The sequence below is a fragment of the Puntigrus tetrazona genome, unplaced genomic scaffold, assembly GCF_018831695.1.
Source record: "Puntigrus tetrazona isolate hp1 unplaced genomic scaffold, ASM1883169v1 S000000586, whole genome shotgun sequence".
Classification (NCBI taxonomy): domain Eukaryota; kingdom Metazoa; phylum Chordata; class Actinopteri; order Cypriniformes; family Cyprinidae; genus Puntigrus; species Puntigrus tetrazona.
This window is the reverse complement of record NW_025048217.1, coordinates 491-8,776: the sequence shown is the minus strand read 5'-3', so window position 1 is coordinate 8,776 and position 8,286 is coordinate 491. Positions and strand designations below refer to the sequence as shown.

Sequence of the window (8,286 nt, the reverse complement as noted above, 5' to 3'; positions counted from 1 at the left end):
ATATATATACATATATACATGTAAATACAAGTAAATATTCTCAAATTATACACAGTATGTATGTGTGTGTACTGATACACATAATAAATATACACCTTTTTTTTGGATCACACACATAAACAAGCCAGACTTTATATATCAGTTTATATCCACCTTAAGCAGCACAGAAGTGAAGGTTTTTCTGTGGTTGTGCGAGACTTCCGGTCCGGAAGTTGGCCTCTGAGGAGAATAACGCAGTAGTTCTTTGGACCGCAAACCAGCACTTTCGCGAATATTATAATAAATTAATACAGTATATTAACAAAATGTCAGTTTGCAATATCAAGCAGCATAACGAGCTGTTTTGTACTGAGACAAAAAAACAAAACAAAAAAAAGGTTACAAAACAAAAAAAAAAGTTACCCGTTAAATGATGGTTTATTAACGTCTACGCCTTCAGTAATGCAAATAAAGTTATTACGTGTTGTTCAGGTACCCCAAACCCACCTCTTACAATAACGCAAACAGATTAATTATGTTAAAAATGCGCGGTAAATCCTGTGGGTAGGATAAGATGTCAGGACACCGGAAGTCTTGCACATTCAAGTTAAATAGCCGCTCTCACCTTAAGGACGTATTAACGTCCTACGGTGTGAAAACAAAGTCTAACATTGAAAAAAAATTGTAACTCATGTTATTTGTGTTAAGTTTTTTCACACTAAAGGACACGCTCTAATATATATTCGTCATCTACCCCTATGCTGTAGAGAACGTGATGACGTCACGCCAAGTGGAGTTCTGGAAAACTGCTCATCCGCCATTTTGAAAGGATCGCACCCTCCACTATTGAGTCAGGGCGGGATTTTGATTCTCTGTCGTGATTGTGAAAAATCTCACCATTGTTTGTCATTAACAAATCAAAAAGTAACCGATCTTTGGCCTTCACAGCAGAGGTGATCCTCCGAAAATGGCGGCGCGACGTAGATTCACATTCTCTATATTTCCCATTAAAACAACTTCAGAAGCGTTCTCGTTCGCGGGAGTGTGTGCGTGTGTGTGTGTGTTAAGGCAAGTCCAACATGTTTTTGACCTCCAGCTCTTTCTGAGTCCGTTGGTGAATTTCTCGGATTGCCGCCACGGCGACGCGCATGACAGGCTCCGCCTCCTCCTGCGTGCGCGCACGCACCAGCCGCAGGAACGCGCCGGCGCTCGGGCATCGCGTGAAACACCAGCTCTGCTCTGCGCGCTGCACGAGCCAGGGGTGATGCGGCGCCAAAACCTCCAGGTGCGCCGTCGCGCAGAGCTCGCCCATGCTCCGCCCCTCGCTCCGACCCCAGCTTCTCCAGGAGCAGCTGTAGCCATAGTAACGAACGGTGGAGGCGGAGCAAAGTTCGACTACCGGAAGGTGTTTGCGCGTCGAATGAGACCACGCCCCTCTGGAGCTCCGCCTCCAGCATGGAAGCGCACGGAGCGGTAGGCGTGCGGAGGGGGCGGGGCCACGCGCTCATTGGCTGTCTCGTTCTGTCTGGCGAATTCTTCCATCGCGAGCTGTCTGATGGCGTGATCTTCTCCTCAACTTTATGAGTGAAGAACCCCACCAAAGGGCCCAGAGCCTCCATGAACCTGCAGCACAGAACACAAACATTATGTGAGAAGATGCATCACCGTTTTCACCGATTATCTGCCGATACCGATGCATGTCGTATTCATTTATAATTTTTTTTAGAATATCTACATCTCCTTCACCTTTGCCATGCACTGCTTCATTACAATTAAAAGGCAAATGGCACAAAAAATTAGTTCACAGGCAAGATTACAGCTCATAAAAACATTAAAAGCAAAGCAGAAAATAAACAAAAAATGCAATATTAATTTATCCAATAATATGAATTTAATGCAATTCATTTAAAACTATGAATGTGGGTGTAGACATCTTACTGCTACATCTGATAAATTTAGAATATAAAAATCTACAAATTGCTGTTTAGTCTTAAAATTTATTGTGATGATGCTATATATTCATACGCATTTCTTTGGAATGTATGCCGTTTTTTAGACTCATCTTAAATGATAGATATATAAATAGACCAGATGATGTACAGTTGTGAAAAACAATGCAGTCCCCAATGCAGAAGGCATATGGAAACGTGCACAATTTTTGTGCAATATAGCGCACAAAAAGTGCGTCTTTTTATAACTTGTTTTGAGCCTATTTGCTGATCCATCCAGAAAGCTTCAGATGGATGCGTCCCTAATATAATTCATACTTGATGAGCTCCTCCCAGCAGAGCAGATAGGGATCCAGAAGCACGTCGGAGGCGGGGCCGAGGGCGGAGTTTAGGTGCGACAGGAGGCGGGACACCTGGAAGTGCTGCCCGGCACACTCTCCGATGATGTCACTTCCTCCCAGCTCCTCAGGAAGGGCAGCGGGAGCCACCTGGTCGTCACAGAGTCAGCGAGTGAACGGTTAAAGTGTGGAGTCTCCAGGGGCCAGGAGCTCAGAAAGGGTCATCTGGATCAGAATGATCTGGGTTTGGAAATGCTTCGCTATACGGAATCAGATGACCCATCTTACTCTTGTGCAGGTTTTGCAAAGCAATACTGAATCGGACACGCACTTTTTCAATTTTTGTGCTCTACGGAGACCCTGAAGGGACATGCTGATGGGAATAAAAAGAGAGTTTTGCAGTCTACTTCTGCATAGCATTCACACACGTAGCTACTTCTGACTGCTCCATCTCTAATGACGGTTCCAACAAGTTTACAGTTAGAGTTAAACCAAAACTTGAAATTAATGCTGTCAAACAATTATTCACATACAAAATATAAATTCTTGTTTACATTTTATATACGCATGCGTAAGCTATTACGTACATATAATGTTACTGTACTGTATATATTTATAAATATATATTTAATATATAAATATTGTTCTTAAAATCAATGCCAAGTCACCTTTATTTATAATATAGTACAGATTGTATGAAAGCACTGAACAGAATCAAAGAGGAGAATAGAGTGAAGTGTAAAGATTCAGTTAAAGGTATTTCATTATTCTAGATCAGCTCTAGTTTCAGTACAATCTGTTTGTATTTATATATACAAACATATGTAAACAAAAATCATTTGACAGCACTACTTTAAATTAAACATGATGTTTTTGGCGCTGACATTTCATGCTACAAAAAGTTTTAAAAAGTTTTATTACACTTTCGCTTCCTGAAGTGCACCTTTCTGTTGGGACTTATGTGTTTTGAAGAACACAAACCAAGGAACCACGATTGATTTTCGTGATCTAATCTGAATTGGATATCAATATTGCTTTTGGACAGATTTTCAAGATCTGGCCCTGACTCTCACCTGTCTGGTTGGCGTGTACACGCTTAGACAGGGCCTCCACGACTGCTCACAGGTCTGAACACTTCCTGAGCTGGACAGAAACCAGGAGACACGCGTTACTCAGTGTGTGTGTGTGTGTGTGTGTGTGTGTGTGTGTGTGTAGTTGAGTCAGGTTCACTCACGCCACAGAGAGCTGAGGAACAACAGCAGACTCATCAGGAGCGCGCTCAGCACACAGCAGCGACGCAGAAGAGATGGCATTCTCTCGTCCTCCGACACGCTCGCTAACACTCCTGGAGATCAGAGACCAGCTCAGAGCTGCGTGACCTTTGAACCGCTGCGCAAACACACGGAAATACCTCAATCTGACGTGAGTCCGAAAACACAAACGTGGAGGGGGCTTCCAGAAACCAGGGTTATTGCTGTTGATAATAGCTATAAATTAATAATACAATTCATTTTACCTATAAATTAAAAAAAAAGTTAAACTAATCCATAATGGTAATTAAAAAAGAGAAAAATTTTCATTTTATTTCAGGTAACTTTAATTATATTTTTTATATATTTGCCATTTTGGCTCAGTTTAAGTCAAAGTACTAAAATAACTGATAATAATAAAAATAAACAATAAAAGACTATAGACATTTAAAAATGAATAAAAATGGCAGACAAAATTGCTTAAAAATAAATAAAAATGGAAAAAGTCTAAAAAAAAATAACACCAACGCTAAAACATTTGCATGATATTAAATGTTTTTGAAATGTTCCCTTTAGAAATGAAAATTTCATTTATATTCATTATATTAAATGAAAATAAACCATTTGAAGCAAACACGTCTCTTAACATTTAGAAAGCTGGCACACACACACACACACACACACACACACACATATATAGTTTTTCTATACATACAAAATATATTGTATATTATATTAAGCGATCCATTCTATAAAATATATCTTTATTAGAATCTGTTTGACGGTTGTTGATTGTCTAGACAGTGTTGAACTAAAAGAATTGGAGTCTAATCTGAGAATAAATTAACAAAATTATTCCAAATTATGATGAAGTTTATTGGTTGTGACACACACACAGAAGCGGTCTGTTCTACTAATCAAACTTCTCCTGTATTACTGTTAAACTCCTCTCAAATGCAATTCAGTAGACTTTTCCATTAATTTCAATTCAAATTCACACACACACACACACACACACCATCATCATTTTATTTCATATCTGACATGACACACACACACTGCTGAAACCTCAGACTGCGTTCACACTCGCACACACAAACATGTGGAAGATCCTCATAACCAGCAGCTCCACCCAGGGGCGGGGCTTATCCTCGACAGGCGGCTCAAAGCGGCCAATCAGCTGTAATCCCCGCCCCGAACGGTCACTGTGACGCGCCGACCTCTCAGTGCAGGCTTTTTGTCTGACTCTCCTCCTGATTCTGAAACACAATTTGAAAACATATCCGTCGTTACACAGCGGGCCGTGGACACTCGGTGAACAATCAAAGCCTTACAGGTCTGACCTGTCGTCCTCGTCCGCAGAAGACACGTGGTCAGTCCCTTGTGAGCGGGGGCGTGTTTGGCGCGTGGCGGTTGTTTCAGTTCTTTTAGTAACTCCGGGCTGCTCCAAACCCACTGCAGGACCAAAAACAGACAGAAACACTCACCCATACACAAACTACAGCCACTCATCAGGAACCGAATTCAAGAAACATCTTAAGGCTGAAAGTCTTATTACTCTGGTCATTAAAAGGCTGTTTATACATCTCACTAATTACAAGAAGCACATATGTCATGAGGCTGGATACTCTCAACGAACACTTGTTTAATTAGTGACTATTTGTCGACATTTTTAAACATCGCGCGTGAAACTGGTTTCTGGCATAGTGAAGACTGTAGGACGACAAATACCATTCCACGATGTAATATTGTGCTCTGCTGTAATTAAATCAGTTTGAGGCTGTATGCATAATTAGTGCTTGATGACATCATCAATGCAAAAAGCGAGTTTATCCGAACATTTCAGGGCGTTCGTCTAACTGCGTTCCGAGAACATTCACAAAATGTTTGCTACATCGAGACGAAGATGTTAACGTCTGCCCTTGATGTGGCCAGAAAGCGTTAGAACGTTTGAACGTTCAAAAATAACGGTTGCACTCACACTCGGCGTTCATCGGACCTTATGGCGGAGAAGGGCGTGGCTTTGTTTGGGAGTTGTGGGCGGGGTTGTCGTGATCAGTCTGTCATAGAAAAAAAAAAAAAAAAGAGAAGATTCAGGTGAAATTGCTCCTCGTTTGACGTTTTTATCGTTAAGAGAGTTTCTTACCTTGCTTTCCTCCATATTTAATGGCTAAGCATACGCGGTCCTGATCAACTCAAGTTATAGATTTCTAGACTTAAAGATGGACAGAAGCGGGTCTTCTCAACTAAAGGCTACTATAGAGTTATTAGTTGCTGTATCGTTTGATCCGGTGCGCTGTGAGAAAGTGGCTGTCAGCTTCGGTTCAGCTCAAGTCTCATTTCTGCAGCGAAATTAATCATTCCTCACTTTATGGTTCTCTAAGTCCAGGAAAAACACCTGAAAAAACACTGTATTACACAGTTCAGAAAATACTAAGAAATACTGCGTTGAATACAGCGGCGCTCAAACTTACTTTACATTAACACTTATATATCTGCATATCAAGCATTATATAGCATCCAACCACATGATGAAATAAACATCAGTGCTTCAGATCAGGATTTGAGGAATAACGTTCTTTGGACATCCTGAAATGATGAAGATAACGCTTCATTTCGCGGTGTTTTTGCATGGGTTGAAATATTATGTAATTAAAGAGTGTAAATAAATGTATATTGTATAAAGGAAGGACGTGTGCGCAGAGAATGCTGAGATCCCGTGGAGTGCGAAACAAACTCCTCCGGCTCAAAACGGACAGAAATCCGTAAACATGCACGGTCTCACACAGTTCCAGCGCTTTGTGCTAATTAACATAAACCCGGTGGAGAGGCGGGCCGACTTTCAGAGCCGCGCCCTTCAGAGCGGTCCAGTGTTTGGAGGGTTCCGCACACACGACCGCTCCACCAACCCGATCCGGATTCTGCTTCCGGGTTTTGTTTCTACTCAAGCACAGTTTCAAGCGCTTATTGCACTGGCGTGGAAATGTATGTCTGTATAAGTGTATTGCAAATAATATAATGAAAAATCGGAAAGCTGGTTTTTAAAAACATCGAATTCAAGTAAAGTGACTACTTTTAAGGTTTAATGAAACACCACTGAAAATCATTTAGTGAATCGATTTTCTGACTCACTGGTTTAACTGATTCAGAAATTTCAAAAGACTCTGTTGTGTTCTTTTCTATATAATCACAGTCGTTACGATCTGTCTACAGATGTAAATACTATTTCCTGAATGTATGTTGATTTGTTTCCCAGATGATGAGCGTGGTCGGAGGAACATCAACACTTCTTTTGTGAGAACTGTATGTATGTAGATTTAGTAAAGACGCACGTGTCATGTGTGACTCTGGAGCACAATGCAATCACAGCGCCAGTTTGTTTGATTTTCATTAAGATCTATATATCTTCTGAATGAGAAAAGGAATAAAACCGAGTATATGATCTTTCCACGTTCATGTATAGTTTTGTTAGGATAGGCTGCTTTTGTGCCAAAAGGACACGTACATCTTAAAATGTTGATCTCTGCGGTCAGTGAAGTATGAAATACTACTCTTAACTGGATCATAAGATAAATGGAAAATGGAGATATTATATGACCTGTCTTTATGATATTAAATGTTAAGTTTAGCAGAGTTGAGCAGTTATGATTATGGAAAATTGGACTGGATGCGTCTCACAGCAAATGTCGTTTGTAAACGGGTGTTATTAACGGTTATATTTAATTCATGAAGGAAATTGTTTCCAATAATGCCAGCAGTAGTAAAAGAAGTGAGGTTGACATTAATAATACCACTGCTGCAGCCACTACTGTATGAAAAAACGAGCTTGCTTTGTGTGTTTTATTGGTGTTTTGCTTTTATTTGTCTATTACATTGATTCTGCCTTTGGTACTTACGTTTGTGGTGAGAGTTTTTAGAAGTGCCAGAAATGACAGATAAAACAGTCAAAGATTCAGTATACGCGATCGTAATTCCGACAAAGTGTTTCGCCATAAATGCTGCAACGAACAATACAGACAATTCATTTGGTTTAAAAGGAAGCATGATACCGCCTAAATTCATGCGTGAATTTTATAAAATAATCTATATGTACGATTCTGAAGTATTTGTATGTGTTTTGTTCAGATGCGTTTTGATGGAATTAATCACTAAGATGTATATAGAGTTGGCTCATAAGCGTTGATGAGAACAAATGATGCTAAATTATTTTATTCTGCAAGATTCAGCTTGCTGGGTTTTTTGGATATAAAAGTTTGCCATATGGACTTACGAGTCTGAAATAAAGAATGATTTAATTCTAATTCCAACCTTCAGACAGCAAGAAATCATGATTTAAGTCACTTTTTACACAAATTATTATCTTTTTATAGATTGTAACATTTGCAATTTATAATGAGTAATGAATTATTACAATAATTAAAAATATGACCATTTAGGGAAAAAGAATAAAATATAAATAATAACATTGATTTGTTACAAGTGACAAGCATCTACTGGTGGGTTCAGTCATTAAATTAGGAAACAATTCAACTCATTCTCAGCATCTAGAAAAAGCAAACTTGTCAAATCATAAAAACCAGAACAATACACAAGTAGTCAAACTTCTAAAGAGTTGCTTCCAGAAGTCATAGATCTCTTCTAAATACTATTAATTCATCTTTATCAGTAGAATATAAAAACCTTCAAGCTGGCAAATGAAGCCTTTTCTGATTCTGATCAATCCGTGTGTGATTGAAGTGGTGTCTCTAGGCTCTGTACTGGATGCTTTGC

The 8,286-nt window shown here is 39.6% G+C and overlaps 1 pseudogene; it reads right to left on the bottom strand.

The window, feature by feature from the left end:
• Positions 1 to 942: 942 nt before the first annotated feature.
• Positions 943 to 3,698, bottom strand: LOC122334592 (annotated as a pseudogene).
• Positions 3,699 to 8,286: the final 4,588 nt, after the last annotated feature.